The sequence below is a fragment of the Xyrauchen texanus genome, chromosome 31, assembly GCF_025860055.1.
Source record: "Xyrauchen texanus isolate HMW12.3.18 chromosome 31, RBS_HiC_50CHRs, whole genome shotgun sequence".
Taxonomy (NCBI): Eukaryota; Metazoa; Chordata; class Actinopteri; order Cypriniformes; family Catostomidae; genus Xyrauchen; species Xyrauchen texanus.
Window position 1 is genome coordinate 21,784,082 of NC_068306.1, and position 23,604 is coordinate 21,807,685.

A 23,604-nucleotide genomic window follows, 5' to 3' on the forward strand; every position below is an offset into this window, starting at 1 on the left:
CATGAGGAAGAGAAAATGAAAACACATACAAAACAAACTGACAAACTCAACGGAGCGTGATCTGTTGTAGCTGTGACCAAATTCACAATATAGCACAGACTCTCGAAAATGATTGTTTAAATATGCCATATGATTGAGAAAGACAAAAAATGGTGTGAAAGTACAAGGGATGGAACAATATGGTTATCTCACAATTCGGTACAATATACAATATGTATCAATATAAATTTATGATTCTAAATTTTCTAGATTCTATATGATAACACTTCAGTGACAAAGTATGGCAGAAAATTGTGCTTATTTTTAAATTGCACAAAATGCACATTATAATTTCTCATCGAAAGAAAGTTCTTTAATACACAATATAAACGTTCAAAGTTTAAATAATAAGAATTTCTCATATACCTTTCACTATGAGAAAAGATCACACAAATGAGCCTTTAAAAATAGTGGGCTACATTAAGGCTGATCAGGTGCAGAACAATCAATAGAAGTTAACATAACCTGTCCTGAAAAAGTATGTGAAAATATTACATTTTTTAATAATTTGTTTGTCTTGATTATTATAATCAAATTTTCTCCACAATTTGGCATGCCCAATTCCCAATGCGCTCCAAATCCAGGTGGCGGAGGACAAATCTCAGTTGCCTCCACGTCTGAGACGTCAATCTGTGCATCTTATCACATGACTTGTTGAGCACGTTACCGCGGAGATCTGGCGCATGTGGAGGCTTCACGCTATTCTCCGCAGCATCCAAGCACAACTCACCACACGCCCCACCAAGAGCGAGAACCACATTATAGTGACCACGAGGAGGTTAACCCAACGTGACTCTACCCACCCTAGCAACTGGTTGCTTAGGAAGCCTGACTGGAGTCACTCAGCACACCCTGGATTTGAACTTGTAACTCCAGGTGTGGTAATCAGTGTCTTTACTTGCTAAGTTGCCCAGGCCCCCCACATTTAAAATAAAACAAATATTAAAATTCTACTTTCTATAAATTAATATTATTTCTTGAAATTGTAAATACAGTATAATAATAAAAGGAGCAGTCATTGTTTGAAATAATGTATACATTTACAAATAATAACATTTGGTTTACATTCATATGCATAACAAGTGCTGTTATGGTACTGTCTCTTTAAGAGTTTAATGCATCTCACAGACTCACACAGGTGTTGCAGTTTATTTAATAACGATAGAGTAGTCTAGTTTTTTTTAGCACATCTGTGCTATTTGTGATACAAATGAATACTTATTTTTTATCTGAACATAAAAGTATACTAAAAGAAACATTATTCAATAATAGTGGTGTGTGGGATGACGGGATATGATCTTTGATGGACACTACACAGAAGAAATGTTCTGTTATAATCTCAAGCAATTTTCAACAAAAGGCAATTTTCCAGGTATTCCAGTACTTACATTTCTGAAAGCTAAATTCAAGCACTTTAAGCACTTACTAGTGTAGAAACAAAGTGCAGTAGGGGTAAAATCAAGCGATAGAGAAATTATGATATTTGATGGGTAATTTAATCACATGGATAGAAAACTAGGTTTAACACTTTTAAATATTGAGTTTTGCCTCGATATGATTTTTCTTTTTTTTTGGTCAATAATATACACAATTCTATATATTCTGTATCATCCCATTACATCCCATCCCAATCCACTCACAGTTGTAGAAAATGATGATGTGCAGGCAGTTCAGCAACTGCCACTTGTACTCATTAATTCTCTTGACTTGCAGGTCAAACATGGAGTTGAGGTTAATCTTTACTTTGTAGTGCTCTTCCAGGTGCACAGCGAACTTCAGCTTGTTCTCCTAGAAGAAGCAAGAACATCTACAGAAACCAACTCTAAATTATGAAACCACAAAATGTCACTGATTTCTGTTTAGAAATAGGCCACATATGAATCCTTTTCTAACCTGTTTCGAAGTTTTTGTAGCTGATCCAAGTCACGGATAAAGTCCTCTCCGATTCTCTAACATGCACAAACATTTGAGCATATGTTACATATTTTATGTTAGATGGAACCTTTCCTCTTGCTAGAGTAATATGGTGATCAACAAACCATGGGATTGTGCATTATATAAAAGAGCAATTCATGTTTCTGCAGAAAATACACACAAACTTTCTCTTTCTCAAGTGTTTCTTCCACAGTTGGTGATCGTTTCTCAATTATGTTAATGTGAAAAACATCTACTGTAGGTGTAAACAACTGTACCAACCTCTGCAATGACCTCAGCCAAGCCAGGGTTGCACAAGACTAACCAGCGGCGAGCGGTGATGCCATTGGTTTTGTTCTGGAACTTGTGTGGGTCTATTTCATAGAAGTCTTTGAATCTGTACATATATACCACAGCATAAAGGCATAGCTTACCCAAAAATGAAAGCGCTGTCATAATTTACTCACCATCATGTTCTTTTACCTTGGAACACAAAAGTAGATGTTAGGCAGATTGACAGTCTCAGTCATCATTCACTTTCATTATATCAAAAAAGGTGCAATGAAAGTGAATGGTAACTGAGACTAACATACTGCCTAACATCTCCTGTGTAATAAAGAAAGTCATACAGTTTTGGAACAACATGATGGTGAGTAAATGATGAGAGCATTTTCATTTTTAATGAACTGTCCCTTTAAGGCAATATGTGAAGGTTCTATTGGTTAACACAGTTTGTTATGTAGGCCTATGTGTATTTGCAAGAGAAATATGATACATAATGTACACAGTAGCTTTTAGAACATCAGCATGAATATGTGCTACACCATTGACTGCATGAGGGCCTATGATGCAAAGATGAGCCATGTTGACTCTCTTTGTGGCCCCTCCTCAATCAGAGACATGTGGCACAGTCGGTCCATATCACCGGGGTAAAGAGAGGCTACATGTAATGAAAACAAACACATAATGCATACTACACAAAAACTGTAAAGCTTACAAAATAAGCACTCAAAAAACTGGCCTGTCATGGTCTGGGATGGACAGGCGGATAGACAGAAATGCAGGCAGGCAGACTTGATTGATTTATTGATTGATTGATAATTGTATAATGTCAGACCTCTAGGTGGCATCGATTTATCTCCTAGATCAGGGGTGCCCACACTTTTTTGTGTGATGATCTACTTTTAAATGACCAACTCAATAAGATCTACCAACTAATAAATACAGTTTCATTTAAAATAAGAAAATGCTTGTTGGGACTACTGCATGTATCCCTACATGGAATTAATCTTCTAATTAATAAAAAAATATATAACAATGTTCAATGTTAATATCATTCAGTTTTAACACTAAACCCAAAACACCTACAGCACAATAGATTACAATAGCCAGGGCATTTACCTTATTCTGATGACGAGTAAATTTTGACCAGGCGAGGTTTTGTTTATTCAGTTGCCATGACAACTAGGTTTGCGCATACACGCCTTCCAAGTACTTCTGAGAAAAGAGCGCGAAATTGTGATGCTACTGCCCGGATTAGGCGAAACTGAATGGAATCAGACAATTTCGCGCTCTGTTCTCAGAAGTCCTTGGAAGGCGTGTATGTGCAAACCTAGTTGTCATGGCAACTGCATAAACAAAACCTCGCCTGGTCAATATTTACTCGTCAAGTGCAAGTCAAACAGAAACTAAAAGAAGGAAAGACATTATATTTATTTTTATAAAAATTTAACGAAAGTACATTTAAATTTTGTGCGATCTACCAGCATTGCCTTTGCAATCGACTGGTAGATCGCGATCGACGTATTGGGCACCCCTGTCCTAGATGATCTCGAGGTGGCGGGGCAGCAGGGTCTGGAACAGGTTGATAGGCCAGTGTTCCAGAGCCTCAGGTAGCACAGTGTGATTGGTGTAGGCACAGGTCTTCACACAGATATCCCACGCCTGCAGGAAGAAAACATAGTTTGGCTTTCAGCTTATCTGGTGGACTATGTTTGCACTATGAGCCCCTTCAAGCAACATCAGAGTAATTTATCGACACCTGCTGAAAACAAAACAAAAAACAGAATAGCTGGTTTTGAGTGCAAGTGTGCTGGTGTTCCAAAAGGCCTTTTGACTAGCTTAACCAGCATTCTTTGCTTAAAAAGATTTACCAGAAAAAAAAAAAACATACTGGTTGGCCAGCTTCACCAGAACCTAACCAGTATAAACCAGCCATGAGATCTGCATGTTGGATTAGCAGGTCTTTTCAGCAGGGCTTTATTCATTGTTTAGTATCAATAAGGAATATTTTTTAATGTATTAAAAACAGTGAATGCAATGATGGCATTCAGAATAAATTTGACATACAGTATTGTCAGGAACAAGTATCGAGGTAACTACTTTGTTACCCTCTAGTATTAGCTTCAGCCTGTGGTTGTTCAATGCAGTGTTATAAACTGTATAAGCAAAGGGATAATTCATTTACATAAGGTTTACTTAAAAAAAAATAAAAATAAAGAGTTATAAATCACATTCAGTAACAAAGCATCAGTGCGCAAAATCTCCCTGGAGCCAAACTTGGAGGCCTTGAAGCGACGGATGATGTCGCAGCCACCACAAAGTATTCCTGCTTCAGTCTGAGCTCCTTACCCTCAAAGAACTGCATGGAGACAGGGAACAAAAGCTTAAAGCAAGTATTTAACCGTTCAATAACCAACCCAGTGTGAAATCTGTGCAGAACGATGGTTGTCTTTAAATTGGAAATTGTGAATACTTCGCAGAGAGGCAATGGTATGGTACTGACGTTGTCATTTGGGTAAAGCACACTAGAGATGTTCTCGATCAGGTTCCTGTCCAACACAGCCTGAATGTAGCCACCAACATTAACTGAAAACGGGGAGAACATGTGGGACCGAATTGTTGATGTCTGTTTCTTTTAGCTAAAGAGTAGCTACTATAGCTGTTACTGGTACTTACAGTCTTTCAGGTTGAACATGCAAGGGGCATTGGCAGACCGCAGCCTCATGGTGTTTACTATGCTGTTTCTGTAGCCGGGTACATGGGTGTCATATGGCAAAGCCAAGACAACCTGTAAACACAATAGAAACAGATTTTTATAATTGTATATTTTCAGGACACCTAAGCACATTTTATTCCCCACTATTCATTACTGCAATCATACTAACGTTTAACTTTACTGTTAGCTGTAATGATTGTTATATTTCCCACAGTGTTGGCCACTTAGGTGGAGTCATTGCTCACCTTGTGTTTTTCCTCTTGTCTGTAATTAGTTAATTGCTTACACCTGTGATTTCTCTGTTTATACCCTGCCTTTTGTTTAGTCCTTGCTCAGTCTTAGTATTTGAGCGAGTAGAGACGCTTTTATGCTGCTGTTTTGTTCAGAGGAGAAAACGTTACTTTTGCAATTCCGGGTAATGGGCAAAACTCTACACATGTCAATCAGTTTATTCTTAAGCTGTTAATGACCTTACACCGAACTCTTTCCCCGCCAAACACGGAATTTTCCGGGTTTCCGTGTTTTAGGTGTTATACGGTAAGGAAGACCCCTGCGCATGTTTTGAAAGAGTACGCAACTCTTTGATCAAAGAAACAGACTGCGATCGTCTCAAACATGAAGAAGTGGAGTATGAGAAGCTCAAAATATCAGACATAAACATGCCTTTTTCTCAGCTTTTTGTCTGAAATGTTGTTTTTTGACAAAAACCTACCTCTGTTCAAGTCGCAATAAAAAAAGAACAAATGAAGATAAAATAAAATCGTTTTTTTTTTTTTTTTGCCTAAAAGCAGAGGCCCAGATCTTTATTTTGATATATAGCATCTTCATATATTCATGGAAGAAAATATTCTGCGGGCCATTAAAGGGGTCATGACATGAGAAACCAAATTTGCCTTGATCTTTTGGTATATAAGAGGTCTTTGTATCATTAAAACGTCCTGCAAGTTTAATATTTTAAGACGTCCTCCCCATTCTAAACGAATCATTTATTTAATCAAGCTCAAAATACAGCTCGTTCTGGATTCATGGTTAGAAGTGACGTGTCGGTTAGAAGTGACGTAACAGCGTTTGCATATGACCGCCTCCAGCACAAGATAACTACGCTTTAAGCGCAAGACAACTACGCTCATTTCGTATCGCCGTGCGCCTCACAAGTGTTCAGTCGATGGACAGCGAGCTCTGACAGAGACTACTTGTGCACAGGAAAATTACGATGCCACACAGATGTGCTGTTCCTGGCTGTGGTCAAACAAAACCTCTGAATAAGCTGCCGAAAGATCCAGACGTCAGGGAAAAATGGATGCAGTTTATTTTTTGCGGACGACCCAGTCACGGCAGTGTTAACTTAAGCGTTTGTTCTGTACATTTTAAGGATGACTGTTTTGAGAACAAATCTCAATATGATGCTGGCTTTGCCAGAAAACTGTTGCTCAAAGATAAGTCCATGCCGACTATTCTGGGAACAACGACGACGCAAACTGTAAGTAATCTATTTTAAACTTTAAACTACTTTTTAAAGCGCAATTTCATTCATTATGAATAATCACAGTGTTTTTACTTAGTTTACTTGCATATTGTTCTGGCTGGGGGCGTCAATAATTGATACATAGGCACTGACGTTAGCCAATCATAACAGTGGGCGTTAACACTGAAGTCTCAAATGGAAAACGCCCCCAAAACAGACTGTTTGAATCAGAGGATGAGAAACAGGGTGGGAAAAGGTCATAAATCACTAGATTTTAAAAGTTTTTCTTAAAAAAAAATATATTAATACTATAATTGCACCTAAGGGAACATAATAATACAATAAAAAAAACCATGTCATGACCCCTTTAAAGTTTAGCGAAAATCGTCAAAAACCCTGGCGGTGGCTGGCAACTTTTTTTTAAAAACGCTGGCGGGGAAAGAGTTAAGGACAATTGTCTGCAGGCAGTGATTGCCTCTGATTCAAGTTCAGCAATGTTCAGTATTCAGAATTATCGGTCTGATTCAAGGGAATATATTTTAATTGAAATTTTACAGCTAGCAAATGGAATACAAGCATCAGGAAGGAGGGTGACATTCGTATGGGTTCCAGCCCATATAGGAGTGGAAGGTAACGAAATGGCCGATGAGCATGCAAAGAGAGCAGCAGAAAAAAGCAATATAGATATAGATGTGAAGTACAGTAAAGCAGAGATAAAAAGTATAGTTAAGGCTAAAACTATTAAAAAGTGGCAACATATCTGGGATAATGGGTGCTCAGGAAGATATCTATATAGGATACAGGGGAAAGTGGGAAAAGACATACACATAACCAGATCAAGACAGGAAGAAATTGTGCTGACTAGGATGAGGTTGGGTCATACAAAGTTGAATAGTACAATGTTTGTAATAAAAAAGCATGGAGATGGAAATTGTGAGTATTGCCAGTGTAATATACCTGAAACAGTAGAGCATGTAATAATGTACTGTCATAAATACAATGAGGCAAGGCAAAGGCTTGTTAATGAGTTGAAAGCAAAGAAAATGTCTTTAGAAACTAAAACACTATTGAACAGAAGTTCAAGGGAGAGTTTTGATTTCTTACTTTCTTTTTTGAAAAGTACAGGACTTTTAAAAAGGATATAAGATTAACTTAATTGTGTTTTTTTTTTTTTTTTTTTTTTTATCGATATTTGTTTAATTGCTGGTATATTTTGTTTGTTTATAACAGTAAAGAATAGCCAGTAACTCCCGTGCCTTACTCCAGTCCAGTGGTGGCGGTAATGCACAAGAAATAGTTGCTAACCGCCAAATAAAAATAATAATAAGAAGAACACTGATTAAGGTAGGCAGTGAAATGTGTTTACATGACCACACACATTGTCAGCTAATTAAGCATAATCGGTGTAAGAATGTGCTTGTAAACATACTCGTTGATGATTCTTATTACCATAACAGTCATTTGTTTGTACTGTATTACATTAAAGACTTTTTAAAGTAAAATCAGCAAAACAAATACCAAGTACTAATATGATATATAAATACTATATAAATTATATAATTTATATATTGCGGCAATGAGAGTATCATAATGACAATCTTTTTTTCTGCGTTGCGGTAAAGGGAATTGGGTGATAAAATGTGCACAACTGTCACAATGTAAAAATTTAATTTCCAATATACAAAATATAATTTATTTCTTTTTATTTTGGAGTAAATTAGGACCATGACACCATCCTGATGGATTTCATGACAATCACCTTTAGTATTTGCTCAAATGAAGCTACGTGTTAAATTATACCTGAGTTTCCAGCCATTTGACTCAATCTGGGTGATGCTCTGTCCAAACATAAAAGTGCACATGGAGCACGTATTCTGGGCAGACCTTCTACCATTGGTTTCCATACCACAGCCAGTCATCTGCCTCTTCAAACTGTCAATCCTTAAAGGGGACCTATTATTCAAAATTCAGTTTTACATGGTGTTTGTACATAAATGTGAGTCGGCAGTGTGTGTTCGCAACCACCCTACAATGTTAAAAGTCCACCCAATTCTCTATCTTATATTTTTATTAATCAAAAACCGTGTGTGAGAATGAATGTTTTTCATTTTTGCTCTAATGTGATGTCACGTTAGAGAAGGCCTTGCCCAAGACTGGTGATGGACTCCACCCTATTATCATAGATCCTGAGTGATCTACACACAGTCCGCCATACAGTGAGAATAATGTCTCGGCTTCGTAAGCATCATAAATGTTCTTTTGTTAGCTGTAAAAGTGAACATAAGAGTCTTCATGTACTCCCGGCATCAGAACCACTGAATACGCAGTGGACAATTTTTGTTTTTGAAGGAAATGTGCCCCAAAACAAACAAAAATGTGTTTATTTGTGCAAATAATTTTACACCGGTCTGCTTTGTGAATGAGTGTGGATATAAAGCAGGATTTAAAAAAAATCTAATTCTCAAGCATGGATCACTACCAACTGTTTATGTTCCAGCTTTATATCCTGCACTTTATATTTTGTGAATGTTTGCAAATCGCCTTTCCGAATGTGCTTGTTAGATGATTCCAAGGCTAATGTTACTAAAGTTACCACTGTCTCTGATTGTATTGATCTTATTGAACTAGATCATTGGCAGGAAAGCAGCAGCTCATTTGAATTTAAAGAGACACACACGAAAACAGCGTGTTTTTGATTCTACCCAAAAAGAGGCATTTACAACATTGTATAATAAATGATCCGTAGGGTATTTTGAGCTAAAACTTCACAGACACATTCTGGGAACACCTGAGACTAATATTACATCTTGTAAATAGGGGCATAATAGGTCTCCTTTAATATCATCAGATTTTCAAGATATGTCGAGATTTAATGTTTAGTTATAGAAGTTGTGCAATCACAATGCTATAATCACTTTACATATATTTATAAATCTTACCCTAAAACCTAAATCTAACCCAAACCCTTCTCCTAAACCTACACCTACCTCAACCGCAGTCATGAAGAAGGGTGCGCACTAACATGTTGCAAGAAGAAATAATGTACTATGGGTTTGTAACAACATATGAGTAAGTGATCCCAGAAATTTCATTTTTGGGTGAACTATCCCTTGCTTGGAACACGGACAATGTATAGGGTCTCCAGAACCTGTCTGCCCACTCTCATAGCATCCAGAAGATTCTTTAAATTCTTGGAATTTGTTTCTTAGATCAAGCTTGTGTGAAAGTCCCTTTAAAGGCAAGTTAGTGCACTCTGCTGCCATTTTTGAAGTGCTCCCGGGCAGCTATTTCCTATGGACACAAGCGGCATAAAAATATAGCTCCTATCTTCTTGAATGGGGAAATTCTCCAAAAAGGTTGTTTAAGATTACGATAAAAAAGACAAAACATGTTAAATCTGACAACAATGGTAATAGTGTTAATTGTGCTTCTTCTGCTCTGGTAATGCTACAAAAACTGCTATTTGTCAGGCTTCTCCAGCCTGTCAGTCGTGTTGACTGACAGGCGATGTCTGTATCTAAAAGGTACTTGGCTCTTTTACCTGTAAGGTGGGTTTTCCTTTTTTTACATCCACCATATTGGCCGTTGCAATTTCTCCCATTCATTGTAATACAATTGTCTGTCTTGGGCTAAACAGTCTTAGTCTATATTCTGTATCACTTCTGCAGTGTTGGCTGAGCTCCAGATAAATAACAGTCATGCTTTCAAGGAAACACGTATGAGCCTCATTTGAGCTTTAATTAGCAAGTCAAGGTTTATTGCCAATGCCCACCAAAATAGTAAGGAAAGAAACTAAATGTAGTTTCATAGATCAATGGGTGCATGGAAGGAAATAATTTCTACTAATTACTTCTACGTTTTTATAGTGTTCATTTCAAGAGGTACAGTATAATATACCTCTCATTTCCATAGCATTATATAAAAGTCTAGGCAGTGTTTATGTATATAACTCTTTGAGATCTGCTGACTGTTTGTAATGAGGTAGATTTACATCCCACCTGTTCCACTCATATTAGTTTCTACGGTGACCTATCTTTTAGGGAGCAACTTTTGACCTTTTATATCGTAGACATCTGTTCTATCCAGGGACCTTGAGCTAGACTGGAGAGGAAAAGGTCAGGGATGAGAAGTGGTAACAAATCCTGTCTTCTCTCCGAATCTAGGATTTTATTGCATTGAGCACTTACATATTCAAGCACACTGTTTCTACTGCTTGCTCGTTCTGGTGTTTACAGTAAAAAAAGAGAAGATCCCTCAAGTAACCTTTGCACTGAAATAAAAATATTGACTCATTTCAAAATTTTGTTGTTCTGTTATTTGAAAAATTAACTGAGCAATACAACTGTTGTAAAGAAGCTATTGTAAAGTACTGAAATCACCTGGCATTTCAAGTTGCTTTATTATGGAATGCATGCACATGACAGGATCATCTGGCAGCAGTGCATTATTGTGCTTGTAATGTATGTAAATATGATGCTTTTGATAATCTGATTCTTTCATTCATATTCGTAATGTTAAGACCTGTATATCAGAGAGTTGCACATAGTTGTAGATGGTGCAGTAGACAAAAGGTGTGCAAAATTTGCACTTTGTTTTATCTGTAAACTTGTTTAGAGCAAGATGATTAGAGGGTGCTGATCCTGGTTACCCAAGAGCTCTCAGTGATGAAGGGTCACGAAAGGTCAACATGAGTGTGGCCAAGCAGGAGGCTTAAAAGACTACTGTAGCGTCCTCCTCAGGCACAAATGTCATGATATTACAATGTGATTATAACTGATTGTTATTGTCATCTGAAGTCCTTAAGAGACCATGCACAAATTGCCTTTTCATTTATTTGTAGAAGCGTCATGCATGCGCTTGCCTTTGTTCTGGTGCAATATCCACATGCCTGAACTTGGTTCGGGAGAAAATGTACTAAAACCACTTGGCAGCACACTGCAATCTGTCACATAGCACCCATTCAACGTTGACTGATTTTAAAGTTCACCTCATGAATGTTGATAATTAGTCGGGGTGTGTTCGCAGACATGGGCCATTTAAGTTTTCAATATGTAAATCAGCCAAGTATGTTATCTGTACAGTTTTAATGCATCCGTCCGCTGCTGCTGTTTATAAATTGTTTTAATTGTTAACATGCGCTAGATGGGCTTTAACGGTCTCACGCAGGAGTTTTTAGACACCGTGTCAGCTTATAACTTAGAAACGCGTACTCGACACACCAGTGTTTGCGCTGCATCTTTATTATTATGTGCAATAACGAAAGCAAAACAGCTGAATGCGGAGCAGCAGTCAAAAACGTCCGTCTAGCTCTGATTTACATATAAACAATGGAGGATATCACAGAGCAGACTTCGGAAACAAAGACGTATACGATGTGACCACACCTTGAGAGTACAGAGCTCTGTTCTTCGTACAGTTACACCACTGACACATTTATAAGTTTAACTCCAGAAAAACGTATCAAAAATACTTTTATTATTTGTTTTTTATGGTGTGTGTGTTGCATATTGAATAGACATGATTTTAATGGACTAAGTTCGTCTTTAGAGAAGTCCTTCCCAGATTGATGGATTTGTATGTGGCCGTGAAGGGCAAAATAAACCGCAAATCTAAAAAAAACAACGGCAAATCCAAAGACAAAATAACAATTCAGAAACACATCAACAAATCATAAAACACAATGGCAAAAACAAAAGAGCAATCAGAAAAAACAACACAAAATCCAGATACAAATAGTGATGTGAAGATCAGATCATTTTACTGACTTTAATCTTTGAGTCTCGTTCAGCGAAATGAACGAATCTTTATTCAAGTCTAAAATTAAATTAAAATGTTACATTTTCAATAGCCAAATCCCCCCCCAAACACGTTTGCTTACGCAAATTTTGATTATAGTCCCAATACGGAAAAATGGATAATGCAGCCAAGAACAAATTATGAGACAGAAATGATTGGTTCACCTCTGGAATCTTCTTTTCCGAGTCGTTCATTCTTTTGTCACATGACAGCAGTATGAGCATAGCCTATACGGCTGTCACGTGACAAAAGAATGAAGGTCACTGGCTGAAAACTTAAATAATTTGGAATTTTTTTCTCTCTCTGGAAAACAGTAACAGGAAACTTTATACACAGAAAGAAAAAACAGCGAGCGGGAAGAGTTAGTTTTAGGTACGATGTTTATCTATGGTCTCATGGTTCATGTGTAAGGGACTGTCTTAAAGTCCACAAACTGCACTAAAACGACTCGGTTACTAACGTAACCTCGGTTCCCTGAGAGGAGGGAACGAGTATTGCGTAAGTAGCTTACGCTATGGGAAAACTCCGTTTCTCGAGAAATATTGAAGTCTTTATGTAAAACGCATTGCAGCTGCACAGCAGACAGCAATGAGCGAGGCAGCTCGGTCATTGGCTGTGCTGCGGCAACTTGCTTCGAACCAATGACGGGCGACTCTGAACGCAGCGACCAATGAGCGCTTCACGCTCAGCGCTCAGAGCCCGCCAAGATTGGCGTGGCTAAGGCTATATATTAGGCGTCCCGTCATGAGAGTTCTTTAGGTTCAATCGACTGAAGCGACTGACCAAGCACAAGCACGGCAGCTTACGCAATACTTGTTCCCTCCTCTCAGGGAACCGAGGTTACGTTAGTAACCGAGTCGTTCCCTCTCGAGAGGTCTCTCCTATTGCGTAAGTAGCTTACGCTATGGGAACACCATGCAAAACGCAGTGTGTGCTGACTTCGCTCTATAAAGCCAGAGGCAGATGCCTGAGCCTTAAACAAAGTGATTATTCAACGAGCCGGCCAACGGCGAGCTATATAATGGGATAATACAGAGCCTTTGCCCCAAGGTGGCCCATGGTGGGGCTCATTGTAAAAACACACGCACATATCTTATGTACTGATTTTCTTTTTACTGATATGCATAAAAACTCCCTAAGTCAGTCAGAGACGGACCTTATAAGGGAGGAGATAATGCTCAGCATATATGTACTCCAGTCCATACTACAGTCAGGCTGATAGAATGTTGGAATGCAATGAGGGGACCTGTAGGTTATAAAACCTGATAAATGTCGAGCGAGGCCCAGCCTGCCGCCGCACAAATATCCTCAATGGGTATCCCACTCGACCACGCCCACGAGGAGGCCATGCTCCTCGTAGAGTGAGCTCTGACGCCTAAGGGGCATTGAAGGCCCTTGGCTTCATAAGCCAGCGCTATAGCATCTACTATCCAGCGCGATATTCTTTGCTTTGAAACTGCGAGACCTTTAGTGCGGCCGCCAAAGCATACGAATAATTGTTCCGTCTGTCTGAACGGGCAGAACGTTCCAATTATACTCTGAGCCCTGACCGGGCAGAGTAAATTAGCGTCGCTTTAGTCTGCTGAAGACGATAGCGCTGCCAGAGATATCACCTGTACTCTGAAGGGTGTGGAGAGCACTTTAGGAATATACCCGTGCTTTGGCCTAAGGACAACTCTGCAGTCGTTAGGTCCAAATTCCAGGCAAGCAGCTTGATGACAGCGCGTGCAGGTCAGCCCACTCTCTTGACTGAGGCGGCGCCAGCAAGAGCGCAGTTTTGAGTGAGAGCTGTTTAAGGTGCACGGTTCGGAGAGGTTCGAACGGGGCACTCTTGAGTGCGTCCAGGACCGTGGCCAGGTCCCAGATCGGTACCGAGGGGGGGCGAGGAGGGTTCATCCTCCTAGCGCCTCTTAGGAAACGAATGATTAGGTCGTTTTTCCCTAATGAGCGTCCTTTATCAGGATTGGGTGATGCCGGTATGGCAGCCACATAGACTTTGAGCATGGAGGGTGTGCGGCCCGCCTCCAGCAGCTCTTGCAAAAAGGCGAGTACACTTGGTATCTCGCACGATTTGGGGTTCAAGCTCTTGGTATCGCACCAGTCACTGAACACTTTCCACTTTTGGGCATATAAGGCCTGTAGAGGGCTCGCGCCTCAGTGATGGTTCTCAACACTCCGCTGGGGAGGTTCTCTGGAACCCGTTGAGGGGCCATGCATGAAGGGCCCACAGATTGGGGTGGGGATGAAGAATCATCACGTTGGCCTGCCTGAGGAGGTCCAGCCTCAACGGAATCGGCCATGGGGCAGATTGCATCATCTGCATCAGTTCAGGAAAACACGTCTGGTTCTTCCAGAGTGGGGCTACCAGGAGCACTGCACATTTCACCTCCCTGATCCGACTGATGACCTGAGGTAGCATCGCGATCGGGGGAAAAGCATACAAGGGGCGGCTCGGCCAGACTTGGGCGAAGCGTCCGTGCTCTTTGAGAAGAAAAGAGGGCAGTCGCATTTTCCCTGGAGGCGAAGAGGTCGACCTCTGCTTCGCCCAAGGTTTGCCATAACCACTGAACCATCAGGGGGTGGAGAGACCATTCTCCTGGGAGAACCTTGTCTCTGGACAGCATGTCCACTCCCTGGTTTAGGATGCCTGGCACATGCGCTGCTCTCAGCGAGCGCAGGTTGTGCTGTGACCATAAGATGAGCTCCCTGGCCATAGAGTGCAGGGAGCTCGACCTGATTCCACCCTGGCGATTTATATACGAAACTACCGTCATGTTGTCCGTTCGGACCAGGACGTGTTCGTTTTTCAGGTACGGAAGCAGGGCTCTGAGAGCCAAGGCGAGCGCTTTCATTTCCAGACAGTTTATATGTAGCGCTTTTCGGGTTTGACCAAAAACCGGAGACAGGCCTGCCCTCGTAAAGGGCCCCCCATCCTATTTTGTAGGCATCTGTCGTGATCATTTTTCTCTGCGTGTTCACGCCCAGACTCACGCCGGTTTGATACCAGTCGACGGCCTTCCAGGGCGTCAGGGCTTTTATACAGCCGTGATTCGCTCTGATTAAAAAGTGGCCCGAGTGCCACGCGTGAGCAGGGACACGGCTCTTGAGCCAGCGTTGGAGAGGACGCATGTGCAACAATCCTAGCTGGAGTACAGCTGATGCCGAGGCCATGAGACCGAGCATCCTTTGAAATCGTTTGACGGGGGCGTGCGCGCCCGCTCTGAATGATGTTGCAAGGCTCAAATAGCGAGCGGCTCTGATGAGAGGCGCCGTCATCTGCACTGAGACTAGCACTATTCCCAGAAAAGAGATATTCTGGCTGGGGGATAGCACGCTCTTTGCAAAATTGATTCTCAGACCCAGACATTCTAGATGACTGATAATCCAAGATCTGTGCGTTGTTAACTGGCTCTCTAAATGTGCTAGGATTAGCCAATCGTCGAGGTAATTCAGTATTCGCACTCTCCGCTGTCTCAGGGGGGAAAGTGCTGCGTCCATACATTTCGTGAATGTACGGGGGGCCAATGATAGGCCGAATGGTAGTACTGTGTACTGGTATGACTGTCCCTCGAAAGTGAATCTCAGAAATGGCCTGTGATGAGGCGCTATCAGAATGTGAAAGTAAGCGTCTTTCAAATCCACTGATAGAAACCAATCCCCGGGGCGAACTTGAGCGAGGATATGTTTGGTCGTTAACATTCTGAACGAGCGAATCATTAAAGCTTTGTTCAGATGTCTGAGATCTAGGATGGGGCGGAGGCCACCTCCCTTTTTCGGGACGAGAAAGTAGCGGCTGTAAAAACCCGCCTCGGGCTGTAAAAAACCCGCCTGAGGGAGGAACAGTTTCTATAGCGCTCTTCTCTATCAGTTTGAGCACCTCGGTGCGTAGAACATGTGAAACATCTTTCCTCACTTTCGTCTCGACCACCGCTGAAAAGTGGGGTGGTCTGCGAGCGAATTGAAGCGAGTAACCGTGTCTTATTATGTTCAAAACCCATTTCGGCATGTCGGGGATTTTTTCCCTGGCTTTTGCTCGCACAGATATGGGCTGAATGTTGGCTGGGGGCGTGTCGCAGTGACGTATGGACCCTGCCGGCGAATTGCCTTTTGCTAACACTGAGCTTACAGCTCTCAGAAGCCTGGAGCGCGCTGAGCAGCTTTGTTGAGTGCCGAGTGCAGGGGTGCGTGTGAGATTACAGGCACGCACGCTATCTCCGTGAATGCTCGCAGCATGAGCTGGAGAAATGTTTGAAACTGTATAGACAGTGTTTACGGGTGGGGTGCATACATTGTGATAGGCACGCGCGCCACTTTCATAAAGCTTCCCGTTCTTAGCGGGAGTTTCTTGGCTCATGCGCCACATCTGTGATGCTCGCGGCATGGGCCAGAGAACTGTTTGAAACTGTATGAGCAGCTTATGGGTGGGGGTGCATATACCGTAGTAGGCACGCGCACCATTTTCATAAAGCCTCCGCCATGGCGGGGGTTTTGGGCATGCATACAGTGTTTGTGTGTAGGGGTGCATGCATGACAGCAGGCACGCGCGTTACCTTTATAGTATTTCCCGCTTTTACTGGGGAAGTGTTTATAACTGTGGGAACAGTGCTTGTGTGTAGTGGTGCATACATGACAATAGGCACACAATCTACATTTATGGGGCGTCCAGCTTGAGCTGGAGAAGTATTCGGCACTGTTTGGACAGTATTGCTATGTGGGAATGCGCACTTTAGTGTGGACACGTGTCCCCTTAGTGACACAGGCAGAAAATGACTCTTTTTGTGATTTCTGCGTGTTGCCGTTAAAACGGCGTTTGATTGCAGGTGAGCGAGTTCTGTGACTGGCCCATTGACTGCTGTACAGACATTTCCAGCCGCTTGTAAGGGGACTGGGTAATGTTTTACACGTTTTGGAGAGAGTGGTCCGGCTTTTGCGAGACACGCACTCTCTATCTTTCTTCCTATGGCTAGGAAGGCTTACGAGGCTCTGGGTTCAGCACGATCTTGGGCCGAGGTCCCCGTCGCTCAGGCGGCTGCTTTCGGTTAGCGGAACGCGAGCGGCGTCGAGCATCCGTTTCAGGTCTGGGCTGGGAGACGGGAGGCGCCGCCCTGGCTCGCTGCTGCAGCTGAGGCGGTCTCTGGTGGCTCTGTGAGGAGCTGGAGTGCTTAGGCAGGAAGTGACGCATAGCCTGCGAATTCTTCTGGGCTTCAGTGAAGCGTTCAGTGAACTCTTTTACCGCCGGTCCAAACAGGCCGCTTGGGGCGATAGGTGCGTCGAGGAATGGCGCCTTATCCGCGTCCTTCATTTCTGTTAGCGTCAGCCACAGATGGCGCTCAAGGACAGTCAGGTTAGCCATGGCCCGGCCGATGGATTGGGCGGTGGCCTTTGTGGCTCGCAGGGCTACATCAGTGGCGCTGCGCAGGTCCTTGAAAGCCTCAGGTTCAGGTCCAGATTCGTCCATGGTGCGGAGAAGTTTGGCCTGATAGACCTGCAGAACAGCCATGGAATGAAGCGCTGACGCAGCTTGGCCGGCAGCGGCATATGCGCGACCGGCGAGAGCTGAGGTAGATCTGCAGGGCTTCGAGGGATGAGAAGCTTTGGCTTTCCATCCAGCGGTGGAGGGTGGGCACAGATTGTTGGCCATAGCCTCCTCGAGGGGCGGGTTCCTCGTAGCCTCTTTCTCTCGCCGCCCACCGAGGAGAGCGAGGAAGAGAAAGAAGGCTTCAGGCGAGCAGAGTGCGGGGCTTTCCACGACTTTGTGAGTTCGTCGTGAACTTCGGCGAAGAAAGGGGAGGGTCTCTGTCGAGGGGCCTGCCGGCGCCCTTGCAGGAACCACTCGTCCAGCCGGCTGCGGGCGGGTTCTTCCGGAGAAGCCCAGTCGAGCCTGAGGTCTTCCACGGCTTTGGACAGTATGCGGACGATTTCTGAGTCCATGCTGGTGCCCCTGCTCGTGTCCGCTAGTGTCGACGGCGCGGGGTCGAAGGCCGAGCCCGGCCAGTCGTTAGATGCAGCGTCAATTTCTATTTTTGGAAAGGCTGTCATCCTTTTCACCGTCGTCCCCTGACGCGCCGAACGAGATGAGACCCAGCGCTCCGGAGGGGTGCTGGTCTGCCTGCGTGAATAGAACTGGCGGCAGGGAGTCCTCGGGTGGTGGTGAAGCACGCGGAGACTGGCCCGGCGTGACGTCGCTGAAGTCCGCGTGCTCTGGCGGCCTCCGTGAGCGGTGCTTTTTCTTGCGTGGCTCGAACAGAGGGGATGGCAGCACGGTGGTAGCAGGCTCATTCGCGGCAAAGGCGGCAAAGCGAGCGCGCAGCTCGGTGAGGCCCAGGGAGTCACATTCGAGGCATCCGCCTCGAGTGAGAGCAGCTTCTGCGTGGTCAGGTCCCAGGCAGCGAGCGCAGATAATGTGACGGTCCCCGTCAGGAAGAGGGCCTCTGCACGAGGTGCAGGTCGAAGGCATTTTAAACAACGCCTCGAATTTGCTCTTTACTAAGGACAAAAAAGCGTCGCAGAGGCGAACACTTGAAAAGTTATTGCTTAGTAAAGGATATAAGGTGATGCGCGCCGGATGGCGTAGCAGAAGGCTTTGAAGGCGGCTGAAGGCGCCGGCGTCCTCGTAGCAATCCTGCTGTAGGCTTGTCGACGGCGGGCGAAAAGACTCCAATAATCCAGAGGATCCAGCGAAGAGAAGGTCTTTGCTGAAGGAGATTAAATCTAAAGAACTCTCATGACGGGCGCCTAATATATAGCCTTAGCCACGCCAATCTTGGCGGGCTCTGAGCGCGTGGGCGTGAAGCGCGCTCATTGGTCGCGCATTCAGAGTCGCCCCGTCATTGGTTCGAGCAAGTTGCCGCAGCACAGCCAATGACCGAGCTGCCTCGCTCATTGCTATCTGCTGTGCAGCTGCAATGCGTTTTACATAAAGACTTAAATATTTCTCGAGAAACGGAGTTTTCCCATAGCGTAAGCTACTTACGCAATAGGAAAGACCTCTCGAGAGGGAACATTGGTGGCATCAAAGCGTTCATTCAGTTTGCATTTTCTAACTTAAAAACAATGTTGTTTAAAAATAATAATAATTATAATGGTTCCGGTTGCTGCCAAGTATACCTAATTATATGAATACAGTATTCAATTATTTTAGAAAAAACACCATTGAGCTACCAAGGCTGACAACATATTGTTTATTATTATTTTAAAAACATTATAGAAAAATGCATATGTAGGGCCTATAATTCCACATCCTGGGAAAATCTCCCCCAGAGTAAATCGGCATATCTAATAGCAGCCAACTACAACATTTACAATATGAATATAATATCTTGGTAAAATGTTTGCTATTTTACTTTCTTAAATACTTGAACACTATACTTCTAATTGTACATGCTGGCTTCAAATGTAGAAAGTGAGCAATCATGCCGGCAGTCTACTGCAACCTTTAGAATGAGAGAATGCTTTTTTAATAACGGTGTTTGTTATGTTAGAATATGCAAGTCAATTGAATTAACGCTTGGACGCTGGTATTTTAGCGCAGTTTGTAGAATTTGTAGACTGTCCCTTACACACTGTAGAAGAACATCGTACCTAAAACCTTTCCTGCTGTTGCTGTTTTTGCTCTGTGTTATAAAGTATACCATTTACTGTTTTACTGAGTGACAAACCACTCACAATTTTCAGTAATTGAGCATTTGTAATGAATTTTGAAATAATTACGCAAGTGGGCAGGGAACCAGTCCTGAGGAAAGGACTAGTGTCATCCACACAGTCAATCAGTTGAGAAGATAAAGTACCTTCCTTTTCCGTTTCTACTGAATTGCTGGTGTGTTTTCTGATTTGTTGATGTGTTTCTGAAATGTTATTTTGTCTTTGGATTTGCCGTTGTGTTTTTATATTTGTTTTGTTTCGCACTGCATGGCCACCGTAGCTTAAATGTAGATTAAACTCCTTAAAGGAGCAATATGTAACATTGACATCAAGCGTTTAAAATGGGTACTGCAGCCAAATCCAATCCAAAATATTGGAGACAGTTGTCTCCCCCTCCTCCAGACTCAAAGCTCACAAGGGTTGCCAGGTTGAGGACACACCACAGGAATGAGCAAACTAACAATGGCAAGATGAGCCTAACACAAAGTTGATTAGCTAATATATATGTTTACAATGTTTTTATTGTTTGCAAACTATAAACTCTGCCAACGTTAGCTAGATGTATTGCTGGCTTCAGTGCCTGCGCCGCACTGTGTTTGCCCGCTAATGGTTTCCACTACACTATTTTAAGCCCGATTTTCGCTCTCCGACAGTTCTGAAATCGTAGACAAATCGGAGCATGCACCCGTGAGCAATCACAATGTATGAACAAAGACGCGATTTTTAGAGAAGTGTTGACGCGTTGCTGATGTCATTTAATTTGATTGAATACTTTGTTTTTTTTAATATCTAGAATGTTAAATATCTGGACCTGTCTGCGATTCCAAATCGTGCAATGTGAAATATGTTTTGACTGAATACAACTGCAGCGTTGACCTACAGCCAATGAGAGGGCAAGAAACTGGGCATGGGAAGTTTCAGTGGGAGGAGTGTTGATGTACCTGCAACAGAACATCAACTAACATTGCTGCGGTATCAAGAAAGTAAATTATAAATTGTCACACATTATACATACATGTCTGCATATACATGGTGAAATTATTTATTTTTCACATATCCCAGCTAAGCTGGGGTCAGAGTGCAGGGTCAGCCATGATACAGCGCCCCTGGAGCAGATAGGTTCAAGGGCCTTGCTTGCTCAAGGGCCCAACAGTGGTGTCTTGGTGGTGTTGGGGCTTGAACCCCTGACCTTCTGGTCAGTAACCCAGAGCCTTAACCGCTGAGCCACCACTGCCCACTGAAACAAAGTCTCATTGGACTGAAGAAATGGAGGAAAAATTAGTGGAACATTGGCAGGAGCATATTTGATGTTTCTTCTGAACTGTACCACAACCGGGTGGAGAAAGAGAAGAGTTGTAGAGAAATTGCCAATCTTTGACCGTCGGGTAATGGGTAGATTTTTCAGTTGGAGTTACTTTTTCATATTGTAACCAATAAAATATATGATGCCTTTAGGTGATTAAAAACATACACAGCATATTCTGAAATGCATAACGTATGATCGTGCATTTGTTTTCGTATCTCTTATCACTTCTCGTGTGTACTCTGTTGTGAAACGTAATTTGGAGTCCAGGCAGAGTCGTCGGGGATTCGTCAATAGTGAAATGTTTTGTAATGTGTTCACCCCTGTCTCTGATTCGTCGTGTCATTTGAAAACGCCACGACTTCCATGACAAGACAGACAGTTGTTTAATATGAATGGTTGCACGATCCAGAGATTTTCAGAGAATGGATCTTGAATATAAATTTGTTTACTAGTATTATGTCTTGTTCCATAGACAGATTGTTTTTCTAAATTTGGAAAAAGAAACCTGGCAATTGAACAGACAATAATACTGACTGAGAACAGGATTTTCTGAAGTGTAAAATGTATTTTCATTAGTCTAATGTTACTCATCCTGTATTCCAGAACACTAATCTTAATCCTAGCTCAAATTTTAATTCTAATTTAATAATAAAAAAAGCTCTCATGTTTTAGAAACACTACACGCACATGAATTAATGAGTGAACATTCTGAGAACTGATATTTAGAACACTTTATAGTTTGTCAGCTCTTTGCTTTGTCACAGAAACATTCAGGTGATAATATTAATGCTTTAACAATTTGTTGAACTTGTTTCCCAATCTCAGAAATCTGATTATTTAGACTTTCTTGCATGTTCCAATAAGATGCTGATTTAATTTTAATTCCAAATTAATAGAATAGTTCACCCAAAAATGAAAATTTTCATCATTTACTCATCCTCATGTCATCCCAGATGTGTATGACTTTCTTTCTTCTGCAGAACACCAAAAAAATATTTTAGAAGAATATCTCAGATCTGAAGGTCTTTGTTAAAAATTTGTTAAAAAGTGGCTCTCCAGGTTTCTCATCATTCACCAACATACAATCGTTTTAAACATTCTAGAGATAATTTTCCTGCAGAAAGTGTGGGTGCAATTGCAAAGCTTGAAGTTAATGTTTTGATTTCCTTTCTCCCTAATTTGTGGTACAGCCTATTCCTGGTGAACATGAACACCTGCAAATTTTGGAGGTGATTGGTGATTTTTCATGCTCAACGGCGGGAAATTTAGACACAAAGACGCATGTTTGACATAACGGGTGATTTTATATTTTGAAGAACAGAAAAAAAAAAAGCTGCCAATGTGCATGTGGGTGACCTCTAATACATCTTGGTGGCAAATGACAAGAAATGCTGTTGGTCACAAAACACATGCTTGAAGAACTTTTTATTATATTTTATCATATAAGAACAGACGAAATGGAACTATGGGAATTATGTTGTGACTAAACAAAATTTTAAATAAATCAAAACTCATGTACTCCTGACATTTTCTCAACCAACTTCTTGAGGTATCACCCTGGGATGCTTTTTAAACAGTATTGAAGGAGTTCCCATCTATGTTGGGAACTTATTGGCTGTTTTTCTTTATTATTTGGTCCAAGTCATCGATTTAAAAACAATATGGTGGCAAAACTATATTTTTGTCTACAAAACTAATTTCAAACATTTAGGACTACGCCTTCAGATCAAAAGATTTTTTAAATCATGAGAAACATTTTAGTCAAGTGTTTCAAAACTTAAAAATGAAATAATACAAGACAACTTGAAACGTAAAATTGAGTTCTATTTTCTTTTCTTTAGACAGCATAAACTGTATTACCAAAGTGCAACACAAACCCATTCAATAAGAACACATATTTGGCAGCATTTCTTTGAGAACACATTTATTAGGCTTATTTATTATGAGTCTTATTATTACAGTTATATATGTATAATTGTCTTTAGTTCTTAATTTGTAGGCTATTAGTAATTTTTCATGATACTTGCGTGATGGCAAATGGGTCCGTTGGAGATGGTAAATGTTTGGATTTGGGGAGGTAATTAAGATTTTTTTGATCACTTCGTTATTTTAATTGCTTTTTTTTTAATTTTGTTTAAAGTGCAATTTGAATTTAGAAATGTCATTTTAAATTTTTGGTGTTTCAATAATTTATTTTTTAAAGCAATATCAATAAAGCAAAAATATTCACTGACTCTCGGCAAGAAATGTTTTAAGGCAAATTATTTTTTAAATATCATCCAGCCCAAAAGGGAGACCCGCACAAACACGTGTACTATATTACATAATGCAACTTTTTACCCATTCGTTGTTGCATATTTTATTTTTTATTTTTTGGGTAGTCTATGGGCATAATAAACATTGAATTGAAAACTGAGTTTTTTGGAAATTGTAAATTATTAGTTT

General features: G+C 41.6%; 1 pseudogene; it reads right to left on the reverse strand.

Moving 5' to 3' along the window:
- Window positions 1-397: 397 nt before the first annotated feature.
- Window positions 398-9,993, reverse strand: LOC127624891 (glycogen phosphorylase, muscle form-like; annotated as a pseudogene).
- Window positions 9,994-23,604: the final 13,611 nt, after the last annotated feature.